Genomic DNA, 13504 nt, shown 5'->3' on the forward strand with positions numbered 1-13504 from the left:
TGTTTCTGGTGCTGAGATATTTTCATAAAAGAACAAATTCCATTCTGAACATTTTTTTTATTGACACGTCTTAAAAAAAAGCAGTAAAAGTGTGAGGTCAAATCTGGAGCTGTCCTACGGAAGCGTAGAGCTGCCACCCAGGCAAAAGAAAAATACAAGTGTATCACGTTATAACGTGAAAGGTTTATTGTTCTAACAAGATACTTTTCCTGTTTGTACAATATACTATCATGTTTGTACAATATACTTTTCACGTTTGAACAACATAATATCACGTTATTACAATATACATAATTATCACGTTCGTACAATATAGGATCACGTTCGTACAATATAATATTTATATTGTACGAACACTGCTGGAGGGGGTGATTTTTGGACATTTCATTGCATTTTGCATCAGGAGGCATTATGCTGCAAGTCCTTAAAAATGGATCACGTCATGGAGGTGGTTGTCCGAACTGTTAATTTCATCCGAGCCAGAGGTCTCAATCATCGTCAGTTTGACAGCCTTCTCAGTGACTGTAACATTACCCATGGTCTGCCAGACCACACTGAGGTAAGGTGGTTAAGCAGAGGTGCTGTGCGCTTCTTTGATCTACGTGGGGAAATCGGACAATTTATGGAGAAAAAAGGAAAACCTGTTAAGGAATTACAGTTCCCACTTTGGCTGCAGGACCTTGCATTTATGGTTGATATTACAGAGCACTTGAATAATCTGAACAGAATGTTGCAGGGACGCAAAAAAATTGTAACACAGTATTATGACAGCATACATGCATTCAAGTTAAAGCTCACGTTATGGGAGACGCAGATAGCAAGCGGAGACCCTGCTCCGAGATGTGTGCGCAGCAAGTGTTAATCCTGACGTGAAACAGTACAAAGACAAGATTTCAGGGTTGCTGAGTGAATTTGAGAAACGATTTCAGGTCTTTAGCGAACTCGAGACAGAATTCGCAGTTTTTCGCTCACCATTCACAGTCAGAGCTTCTGATGTGCCTGTTGACATGCAACTTGAAATCATTGATTTGCAGTGTGATGTAGAATTGAAGGACAAATTTGCCTCTGTGGGCTTGGACACATTTTACAAGTATCTCCTACCACGCTATCCTAAATTGACAGCACTGGCTGCAAAAATGTTGTCCATGTTTGGGACTACCTACCTTTGTGAGCAAGTTTTCTCACTCATGACCATTAATAAAATAAAGCTACGCTCAAAGCTCACACATAAGCACTTAAATGAGATTCTGAAACTGGCTGCTACTCAGGATACGATGCCTGATATTGATGCACTAGTGCAGGCTAAAAGATGCCAAGTTTCAGGGGCAAATGCTGAGCAAGACTAAATTCTATGGAATGCTGTTTTGAACGTTGCACTATAAAATAAACAAATGTGAATATTTGCTCTAGTAATTGCTGTGAAAGTCAGTGGTAGTCAGAAACAGATTTACAAGAGAAGACTATTGTTAAGTAAAATATTATGTCTTATGCATGCCACATATGTTATCTATGTGAGTTTTTTATTTTTTTTTTACATTTTATGCATTAAAAAGGAAGGGGCCAAATTTACTTCATCAAATGTCTGTTTAAAACAGCTACCACTTAAGATTTCAAGTGTGTGGCCTCAATTTATGTGTTCAGAATTGCTTCCTAGATGTGGAAAATGTATTTTAAATTCATTCATTTCTAAATTTAGATGTGTTTGATGTATTTTAACATGCAGGGCAGTGTTTTTAAGTTCCACAAAACTGTTTGTTGACTAAATGTTTTAAAACCTTGTACAATCACTGTGATCAGATTTTTATGTATAATGCACTTAAATAAATGTTAAACTAAAAAACTCACTCACTCACTCACCCCTCCCTCCTGGCTCACAGCTTCTTCTTCTTCTTGGTTGGCAACCAATGTTAAGGCGCATTACCGCCCCCTGGCGCACAGCTCAGTGGACATTTAGATGAGAAAATATACATTTAACACATTTAAGGAAAATACTAATAAAATAAAAATAAACAAAATAAATGTTTATTAACCAATTTTTATAGGAAATTGCTTAATTTTAGAAATGTTTTTGCTCTATAAAATAGTTGGATTTTTTTTTTTAGAATCATTCATCTTAGCAGTAGGATTTACATGAAAAGAGAAACAAATTAAGTTTGAGTGAAAATGTACATTTTTTTTGCACTCTCTGGTCAACTGACTCAGTGAATCAAATGACTCAAAAAACCTGATTCACTTTGGTGAGTGACTCATTAAAACTCGATTCAGTAAAAAGAATCAAATTTACCATCACTAATTTTCACTGCAGACTGGCCCACCAGGTATTAAAGCCATAAAGCCTTTGAATGAAAACAAACGCTGTTGTGACAGTGATGTACACTGTCTTTTTGGTATATGTATGATTTCTATAAATTTTACGTCAGATAAAAACTTTGTTCGCAAGATTCAGATAATTATTTAATAAAAGCTAGATATTTTAAATGAGAATAAGAAAGAAAAGTATTTCTTTGTGCCCCCCTTTCCCTGTTAATACCCTACCTGGCCCCCCTGGCAAAACTTTGCTAGATCCGCCCCTGCACAGTTACCAGCTGTCAGCTACATAGAAAAGGATCCTGGTGTTATTTGTCTCTCAGAAACAGTTCATAACTTCCCTTCAACTCATTCATGTCACCTAAAAGGTAAACCTGTTTCTCCATCACCTGTTCAGCTCTGATGATTCAGTAAGGACATCTCCTGGTTTCATCTTCATGTTTCCCTCTCACCAGATATACAAACCATCATGAGCAGCAGCTTTTACAGCTGTGGCTCCAGCAAACATCAGCTGATACTAGAAATTAATATTAAATAAATTCTAACAACAGCTGATCAAGCTTAAAGGTGCTGCTGTTGTTTACCGCGACATCCGCTGGTTTCCTCTTTCTGGCGCGAAGTGGGCGATAAACAAACAAGAGAGAAAAGCCGATCAGCTGATCATTGATCAGTTTCATGATTGAAGTAGAAACAGGAGAGGGAGGGGGAGCGGATGAGAGAAGAAGAGGCAGCTGTGCAGCAAAGACAGAATAACTCCAGCTTTGTGTCTTTTTCATTGTAGCTGAAGTCCAGGACAAACTGCGTCTCTTCTCAGCTCAATACAAAACGCATAATATTTTCTCTGAATACGAGACCATTCCATTTTTTAAGGAGCCATTGGCAACTCTACTAACTAACCTTATGAATAAAATAAAGTTCACTATCAGTAACATAGCACCCACCCAGCTGTATAGAAACTCTGTCATGCTAGCTAGCACGCAGTACGAGTTATTGTAACTGACTGTAAAAAGTCAGCACAACAAAAATAAACGACACCTAAACTTGGTTTATATTTGACCCAGATAGACTGCAGGTCATAACTTCTTACCTGAAGTTCAGTTCACCTGACACTCAGACTGGCGGCTGCCTCGTGTCTCTCCTCCTCCTGCCTCCCCTTCCCTCATCCACCTGCTGGCCTCTGTGGAAGCTCCGCCATAGCCACCACCAAACAACTGACTTATTTTTACACATCGGCCAGCATCTGGCCAATCCACCACCTCTCATTGTTTATACTGTTACAAAAAATAAGTCATCAGCCCACCGGGCAAATGCCCGGTATACCCGATGGCCAGTCCAGCTATGTTAAACTGTTAATCTTTCCCCGAAAAACTGTTTTCTGCGGTGCCGTCTTTCGTGCTTGGCTCTCCTACCTTTGCTAACATGATGCTCATAGTGCAGAAGCCGATGCTGTATTCACTTACACTCGGATATCTGAGCTTCACTGTGAAAACATAATTGTACATTTGATATTTCATTGAATTTTATTGTTTTAGCTTTGGGGTGGCACCTGGGGTGGCCAGTCTGGTTGGGGGGGTGGCCTGTGCCCCCCCCCCCCAGGCCACCCCGCTGGACACGCCACTGTCTGTTCATCTGGACGTAGCGTTTTCAGTGGGAGAAACGTTTCATCACTCATCCAAGTGACTGCTTCAGTCTCAGCTGACTGCAGGTTTCCCCAGCTTCATAAACAGTACAGTTCAGTAATGACTGAAACTAGCACCACTGAAGGGCTGGGAGGTCAGTTCCTCGATCATTAATATGCAAATTCTCATGACCATTGATCAACAACCACTGATCAAAGCCCCTGAGTACCATTCACAGAGAGTTGGGTAATGGTTGCAATCACAGCACTGTAAGGCTACATCCACACATCGTTTTTTCTCCATTTCGGCCTCCCGTGCACACTGGGACGGCCTTTTCGCTGAAGGAAAACGCTCTCAAAAAAAATACATTTGAAATCGCAGGGCAGTGTGGACAGCAAAAACTTTTTGAAAATGACGACACATTTTAGTCATGTGTTGCAGTCATGTGACCAATTAAACTAAGATAGCGGAGGGCATTATACAGCAGTTAATTTGTTTGCTCTCAATTTTGACAGTCCTATTTAAGATTAATATCAGTCTGTAGATGCTCCAGATAGCTTTTCTTCAAATTCTTTAATTCTCACTCGCTTTTGCAACTTTTTCCTTTTGTGTTACTCGCAGCAGCAACTCCACCTCATTGTTAGTCCATTTCAAAAACTCGGTGCTTTTCCTCGACATTTTGCCGCGACGTTTCAAAGAGCCGGAAAGTAAATAAACCGCAGGCAGAAATGAGGCAGGTGGAATTGTCTTGCGTTTCAGGCATGCGCAGTACTGGAACGTAAGGGTTTTCGGTCGTTTCAATGTGGGCGAACAACTCTGTGAAAACGAATGAAAACGATAGTGTGGACGCGGAGCATTTTCAGATGAAAACGCAGTTTTCAAATCTATCTATTTGAAGCAGCTGCTCTTTCACTAGCGAGGCGCTTGAGAACGATGTAGAGGGAGTAAGGAGTACGAGGAGCAACGGAGAGCCCGAGGTCCAACTAGAGGGCGGTGTTCGCGAAACCAGCCATTCGCACACCTAAGCGTACGCTCGCGAAGAGCATAAACGGAGGGCCATGTTCACATAATGGGCAGGCCAAACGGCTGCTCTTTCACTAGCGAGGCACTTGAGAACGATGTAGCGGGAGCAAGGAAGATGAGGAGCAACGGAGAGCCCGAGGTCCAACTGGAGGGCGGTGTTCGTGTAATAGGCAGGCCAAACAGCTTCTCTTTCACTAGCGAGGCACTTGAGAACGATGTAGAGGGAGCAAGGAGGATGAGGAGCAACGGAGAGCCCGAGGTCCAACTGGAGGGTGGTGTTTGCGTAATAGGTAGGCCAAACAGCTTCTCTTTCACTAGCGAGGAGCATGAGAGCGATGAAGAGGGAGCAAGGAGGACAAGGAGGCATGGAGAGCCCCAGGTCCAACTGGAGGGTGGTGTTCGCATAATAGGCAGGCCACACAGCTGTTTTTTCACTAGCGAGGCGCATGAAAACGAAGGAGAAGGAGCAAGGAGGACGAGGAGCAACGGAGAGCCCGAGGTCCTCACCAAAGGGGGTGTTCACGAAACCGGCCCTCTGCAGACCTAAGCGTACGCTAGCGAGGAGCATAAACGGAGGGCGGTGTTCACGTAATAGGAAGGCCAAACAGCTTCTCTTTCACTAGCGAGGGGCATGACAACGGTAGAGAAGGAGCAACGAGGACAAGGAGCAATGGAGAGCCCGAGGTCCTCACCGAAGGGGGTGTTCGTGAAACCGGCCCTCCGCAGACCTAAGCGTACGCAAGCGAGGAGCATGAGAACGATGTAGAGGGAGCAAGGATGAGGAGGAGGCAAGGAGTTTCTGAAGTCTAAACGGAGGGCGGTGTTCGCGTAATAGACAGGCCAAGCAGCTGCTCTTTCACTAGCGAGGCACTTGAGATCAATGTAGAGGGGGCAAGGAAGACAGGGAGCAACGGAGATCCCAAGGTCCTCACCGAAGGGGGTGTTCGCGAAACCCGCCCTCCGCAGACCTATGTGTACGCTAGCGAGGAGCATCAGAACGATGTAAAGGGAGCATAGATGAGGAGGAGGCAAGGAGTGTCTGAAGTCCAAACAGAGAGTGGTGTTCGTGTAATAGGCAGGCCAAGCAGCTGCTCTTTCACTAGCGAGGCCCAGGAGAACGATGGAGAAGGAGCAAGGAGGACGAGGAGCAACGGAGAGCTCGATGTCCTCACCGACGGCGGTTTTCGCAAAACCCACCCTCTGCAAACCTAAGCGAGGAGCGTGACAAGGATGTAGAGGGAGCAAGGAGGACGAGGAGGCTCAGAGAGCCTGAGGTCCAACTGGAGGGCGGTGTTTGCGTAATAGGCAGGCCAAGCAGCTGCTCTTTCACTAGCGAGGCGCAGGAGAACGATGGAGAAGGAGCAAGGAAGACGAGGAGCAACGGAGAACCCGTGGTCCTCACTTAGGCCCATTTACGCGTTACCTAAGGCCCATCCGTCAAAGCGCTCACCTGCGAGGAGCAGGAGAACGTAGCAGAAGGAGGTCGCGGGACGAGGAGGCAGGGAGAGTCTGAAGTCCTCACTTAGGCCAGTTTATGTGAACACTGCCGAGAAGGAGACATTGATGATGATGATGATGTGAAGTTGAGAGTTGTTTGCTCCGGCGGTTTAGGGTCCCTCCAGACCCCAGTGTTTGCCATCGTAACTTACGAATGTGCATTGGGGTTGCGAAATACCCCATCGCGATTACAAAAGGGTCACAGTGTACCCACGGAGCAGAGAGCACCCCCGATCTTCATGAAGGCCGGTTTACGTGTAACTTGGGGCCCATTCGGCTAAGCGCTCGCATGCGAGGAGCAGGAGAACGGAGCAGAAGGAGGAAGGGGACTCAGGGAGAGTCCGAGGTCCTCACTTAGGCTGGTTTACGCGAACACTCTCGAGAAGGAGACGATGATGATGATGATGATGTGAAGTTAAGAGTTGTTTCCTCCGGCGGTTCGGGGTCCCTCCAGACCCCAGTGTTTGCAATCGTAACTTACGAATGTGCATTGGGGTTGCGAAATACCCCATCGTGGGTACACTTTGACCCCATAGTAATCATGGAGTAGAGAGCATCCCCGGTCCTCACGAAGGCCGGTTTACGCATAACCCGAGGCCCATAAGGCTAAGCACTCACCTGCGAGGAGCAGGAGAACGGAGCAGAAGGAGGAAGGAGGACTAGGAGGCAGGGAGAGTCCGAGGTCCTGACTTAGACCCGTTTACGCGAACACTGCCGAGAAGGAGACGACGACGATGATGATGATGATGATGTGAAGTTGAGAGTTGATTGCTCCGGCGGTTCAGGGTCCCTCCAGACCCCAGTGTTTGCCATCGTAACTTACGAATGTGCATTGGGTTGCGAAATACCCCATCGTGGGTACAATTTGACCCCATAGTAATCGTGGAGTAGAGAGCATCCCCGGTCGTCGCGAATGCCAGTTTACGCGTAACCCGAGGCCCATAAGGCTAAGCGCTCACCTGCGAGGAGCAGGAGAACGGAGCAGAAGGAGGACGAACTTCCATTGTTTTCATTCCATTGTTTTCATTCAAATTCTGTTGTTTTCATTCAAATTCCATTGTTTTCATTCAAATTCTGTTCTGTACATTCTAATTCCGTTGTTTTCATTCAAACTCTGTTCTGTACATTCTAATTCCATTGTTTTCATTCAAATTCCGTTGTTTTCATTCAAATTCCGTTGTTTTCATTCTAATTCCGTTGTTTTTATTGAAATTCTGTTGTTTTCATTCAAATGCTTTTGTTTTCATTCTAATTCTACTCTTTTTATTCAAATTCTGTTGTTTTCATTAAAATTCCGTCGTTTTCATGTTAATTCCGTTGTTTTCATTCAGACTCTGTTCTGTACATTCTAATTCCGTTGTTTTCATTCAAACCCTGTTCTGTACATTCTAATTCCGTTGTTTTCATTCAAACTCTGTTCTTTACATTCTAATTCCGTTGTTTTCATTCAAATTCCATTGTTTTGATTCAAATTCTATTCATTTCATTCTAATTCCGTTCTTTTTATTGAAATTCGGTTGTTTTCATTCAAATGCTTTGGTTTTCATTCTATTTCTACTCTTTTTATTCAAATTCTGTTGTTTTCATTAAAATTCCGTTCTGTACATTCTAATTCCGTTGTTTTGATTCAAACTCTGTTCTGTACATTCTAATTCTGTTGTTTTCATTCAAATTCCATTGTTTTGATTCAAATTCTGTTCTGTACATTCTAATTCCGTTGTTTTCATTCAAACTCTGTTCTGTACATTCTAATTCTGTTGTTTTCATTCAAATTCCATTGTTTTGATTCAAATTCTGTTCTGTTCATTCTAATTCCGTTGTTTTGATTCAAACTCTGTTCTGTACATTCTAATTCTGTTGTTTTCATTCAAATTCCATTGTTTTTATTCAAATTCTGTTCTGTTCATTCTAATTCCGTTGTTTTCATTCAAACTCTGTTCTTTACATTCTAATTCCGTTGTTTTGATTCAAACTCTGTTCTGTACATTCTAATTCCGTTGTTTTGATTCAAACTCTGTTCTGTACATTCTAATTCCGTTGTTTTGATTCAAACTCTGTTCTGTACATTCTAATTCCGTTGTTTTGATTCAAACTCTGTTCTGTACATTCTAATTCTGTTGTTTTCATTCAAATTCCATTGTTTTTATTCAAATTCTGTTCTGTTCATTCTAATTCCGTTGTTTTCATTCAAACTCTGTTCTTTACATTCTAATTCCGTTGTTTTGATTCAAACTCTGTTCTGTACATTCTAATTCCGTTGTTTTGATTCAAACTCTGTTCTGTACATTCTAATTCCGTTGTTTTGATTCAAACTCTGTTCTGTACATTCTAATTCCGTTGTTTTGATTCAAACTCTGTTCTGTACATTCTAATTCCATTGTTTTCATTCAAACTCTGTTCTGTACATTTAAATTCTGTTGTTTTCATTCAAATTCCATTGTTTTCATTCAAATTCTGTTCTGTTCATTCTAATTCCGTTGTTTTCATTCAAATTCTATTCATTTCATTCTAATTCCGTTCTTTTTATTGAAATTCGGTTGTTTTCGTTCAAATGCTTTTGTTTTCATTCTAATTCTACTCTTTTTATTCAAATTCTGTTGTTTTCATTCAAAATTCCGTCGTTTTCATGTTAATTCCGTTGTTTTGATTCAAATTCTGTTGTTTTCATTCAAATTCCATTGTTTTGATTCAAATTCGCTTCTTTACATTCTAATTCCATTGTTTTCATTCAAAGTCTGTTCTGCACATTCTAATTCCTTTGTTTTCATTCAAATTCTGTTCTGTACATTGTAATTCCGTTGTTTTCATTCACACTCTGTTCTGTACATTCTAATTCCGTTGTTTTCATTCAAACTCTGTTCTGTACATTCTAATTCCGTTGTTTTCATTCAAATACTGTTGTTTTCATTCTAATTCTGTTATTTGCTTTAAAATTCCATTGTTTTGATTCAAATTCTGTTGTTTTCATTCAACTTCCATTGTTTTGATTCAAATTCTGTTCTGTTCATTCTAATTCCGTTGTTTTCATTCAAATTCTATTCATTTCATTCTAATTCCATTCTTTTTATTGAAATTCGGTTGTTTTCATTCAAATGCTTTTGTTTTCATTCTAATTCTACTCTTTTTATTCAAATTCTGTTGTTTTCATTAAAATTCCGTCATTTTCATGTTAATTCCGTTGTTTTGATTCAAATTCTGTTGTTTTCATTCAAATTCCATTATTTTGATTCAAATTCTGTTCTTTACATTCTAATTCCGTTGTTTTCATTCAAACTCTGTTCTGTACATTCTAATTCCGTTGTTTTCATTCAAATTCCATTGTTTTGATTCAAATTCTGTTCTGTTCATTCTAATTCCGTTGTTTTCATTCAAACTCTGTTCTGTACATTCTAATTCCATTGTTTTGATTCAAATTCTGTTCTGTTCATTCTAATTCCGTTGTTTTCATTCAAACTCTGTTCTGTACATTCTAATTCCATTGTTTTCATTCAAACTCTGTTCTGTACATTCTAATTCTGTTGTTTTCATTCAAATTCCATTGTTTTGATTCAAACTCTGTTCTGTTCATTCTAATTCCGTTGTTTTCATTCAAACTCTGTTCTGTACATTCTAATTCCATTGTTTTAATTCAAACTCTGTTCTGTACATTCTAATTCCGTTGTTTTCATTCAAACTCTGTTCTGTTCATTCTAATTCCGTTGTTTTCATTCAAACTCTGTTCTGTACATTCTAATTCCATTGTTTTGATTCAAACTCTGTTCTGTTCATTCTAATTCCGTTGTTTTCATTCAAATTCCATTGTTTTGATTCAAATTCTGTTCTGTTCATTTTAATTCCGTTGTTTTGATTCAAACTCTGTTCTGTACATTCTAATTCTGTTGTTTTCATTCAAATACTGTTGTTTTCATTCTAATTCTGTTATTTGCTTTAAAATTCCATTGTTTTGATTCAAATTCTGTTCTGTTCATTCTAATTCCGTTGTTTTCATTCAAATTCTATTCATTTCATTCTAATTCCATTCTTTTTATTGAAATTCGGTTGTTTTCATTCAAATGCTTTTATTTTCATTCTAATTCTACTCTTTTTATTCAAATTCTGTTGTTTTCATTAAAATTCCGTCATTTTCATGTTAATTCCGTTGTTTTGATTCAAATTCTGTTGTTTTCATTCAAATTCCATTATTTTGATTCAAATTCTGTTCTTTACATTCTAATTCCGTTGTTTTCATTCAAACTCTGTTCTGTACATTCTAATTCCGTTGTTTTCATTCAAATTCCATTGTTTTGATTCAAATTCTGTTCTGTTCATTCTAATTCCGTTGTTTTCATTCAAATACTGTTGTTTTCATTCTAATTCTGTTATTTGCTTTAAAATTCCATTGTTTTGATTCAAATTCTGTTCTGTTCATTCTAATTCCGTTGTTTTCATTCAAATTCTATTCATTTCATTCTAATTCCATTCTTTTTATTGAAATTCGGTTGTTTTCATTCAAATGCTTTTATTTTCATTCTAATTCTACTCTTTTTATTCAAATTCTGTTGTTTTCATTAAAATTCCGTCATTTTCATGTTAATTCCGTTGTTTTGATTCAAATTCTGTTGTTTTCATTCAAATTCCATTATTTTGATTCAAATTCTGTTCTTTACATTCTAATTCCGTTGTTTTCATTCAAACTCTGTTCTGTACATTCTAATTCCGTTGTTTTCATTCAAATTCCATTGTTTTGATTCAAATTCTGTTCTGTTCATTCTAATTCCGTTGTTTTCATTCAAATTCTGTTCTGTACATTCTAATTCCGTTGTTTTCATTCAAACTCTGTTCTGTACATTCTAATTCCGTTGTTTTCATTCAAATTCCATTGTTTTGATTCAAATTCTGTTCTGTTCATTTTAATTCCGTTGTTTTGATTCAAACTCTGTTCTGTACATTCTAATTCTGTTGTTTTCATTCAAATTCCATTGTTTTGATTCAAATTCTGTTCTGTTCATTCTAATTCCGTTGTTTTGATTCAAACTCTGTTCTGTACATTCTAATTCTGTTGTTTTCATTCAAACTCTGTTCTGTACATTCTAATTCCGTTGTTTTCATTCAAATTCCATTGTTTTCATTCAAATTCTGTTCTGTTCATTCTAATTCCGTTGTTTTCATTCAAACTCTGTTCTGTACATTCTAATTCCATTGTTTTGATTCAAATTCTGTTCTGTTCATTCTAATTCCGTTGTTTTCATTCAAACTCTGTTCTGTACATTCTAATTCCATTGTTTTAATTCAAACTCTGTTCTGTACATTCTAATTCCATTGTTTTGATTCAAATTCTGTTCTGTTCATTCTAAATCCGTTGTTTTCATTCAAACTCTGTTCTGTACATTCTAATTCCATTGTTTTATTTCAAACTCTGTTCTGTACATTCTAATTCTGTTGTTTTCATTCAAATTCCATTGTTTTGATTCAAACTCTGTTCTGTTCATTCTAATTCCGTTGTTTTCATTCAAACTCTGTTCTGTACATTCTAATTCCGTTGTTTTCATTCAAACTCTGTTGTTTTCATTCTAATTCTTTTGTTTGTTTTAAACTTCCATTGTTTTCATTCTAATTCTGTTGTTTTCATTCAAATTCCATTGTTTTGATTCAAACTCTGTTCTGTTCATTCTAATTCCGTTGTTTTCATTCAAACTCTGTTCTGTACATTCTAATTCCGTTGTTTTCATTCAAACTCTGTTGTTTTCATTCTAATTCTTTTGTTTGTTTTAAACTTCCATTGTTTTCATTCTAATTCTGTTGTTTTCATTCAAATTCCATTGTTTTCATTCAAATTCTGTTCTGTTCATTCTAATTCCGTTGTTTTCATTCAAACTCTGTTCTGTACATTCTAATTCCATTGTTTTGATTCAAATTCTGTTCTGTTCATTCTAATTCCGTTGTTTTCATTCAAACTCTGTTCTGTACATTCTCATTCCATTGTTTTAATTCAAACTCTGTTCTGTACATTCTAATTCTGTTGTTTTCATTCAAATTCCATTGTTTTCATTCAAATTCTGTTCTGTTCATTCTAATTCCGTTGTTTTCATTCAAATTCTATTCATTTCATTCTAATTCCATTCTTTTTATTGAAATTCGGTTGTTTTCATTCAAATGCTTTTGTTTTCATTCTAATTCTACTCTTTTTATTCAAATTCTGTTGTTTTCATTAAAATTCCGTCATTTTCATGTTAATTCCGTTGTTTTGATTCAAATTCTGTTGTTTTCATTCAAATTCCATTATTTTGATTCAAATTCTGTTCTTTACATTCTAATTCCGTTGTTTTCATTCAAACTCTGTTCTGTACATTCTAATTCCGTTGTTTTCATTCAAATTCCATTGTTTTGATTCAAATTCTGTTCTGTTCATTCTAATTCCGTTGTTTTCATTCAAACTCTGTTCTGTACATTCTAATTCCATTGTTTTGATTCAAATTCTGTTCTGTTCATTCTAATTCCGTTGTTTTCATTCAAACTCTGTTCTGTACATTCTAATTCCATTGTTTTCATTCAAACTCTGTTCTGTACATTCTAATTCTGTTGTTTTCATTCAAATTCCATTGTTTTGATTCAAACTCTGTTCTGTTCATTCTAATTCCGTTGTTTTCATTCAAACTCTGTTCTGTACATTCTAATTCCATTGTTTTAATTCAAACTCTGTTCTGTACATTCTAATTCCGTTGTTTTCATTCAAACTCTGTTCTGTTCATTCTAATTCCGTTGTTTTCATTCAAACTCTGTTCTGTACATTCTAATTCCATTGTTTTGATTCAAACTCTGTTCTGTTCATTCTAATTCCGTTGTTTTCATTCAAATTCCATTGTTTTGATTCAAATTCTGTTCTGTTCATTTTAATTCCGTTGTTTTGATTCAAACTCTGTTCTGTACATTCTAATTCTGTTGTTTTCATTCAAATACTGTTGTTTTCATTCTAATTCTGTTATTTGCTTTAAAATTCCATTGTTTTGATTCAAATTCTGTTCTGTTCATTCTAATTCCGTTGTTTTCATTCAAATTCTATTCATTTCATTCTAATTCCA

Source organism: Diplotaxodon limnothrissa, linkage group LG20 (assembly GCF_057381915.1).
Source record: "Diplotaxodon limnothrissa isolate DT_005_m linkage group LG20, D_limnothrissa_male_GT1.1, whole genome shotgun sequence".
Classification (NCBI taxonomy): Eukaryota; Metazoa; Chordata; class Actinopteri; order Cichliformes; family Cichlidae; genus Diplotaxodon; species Diplotaxodon limnothrissa.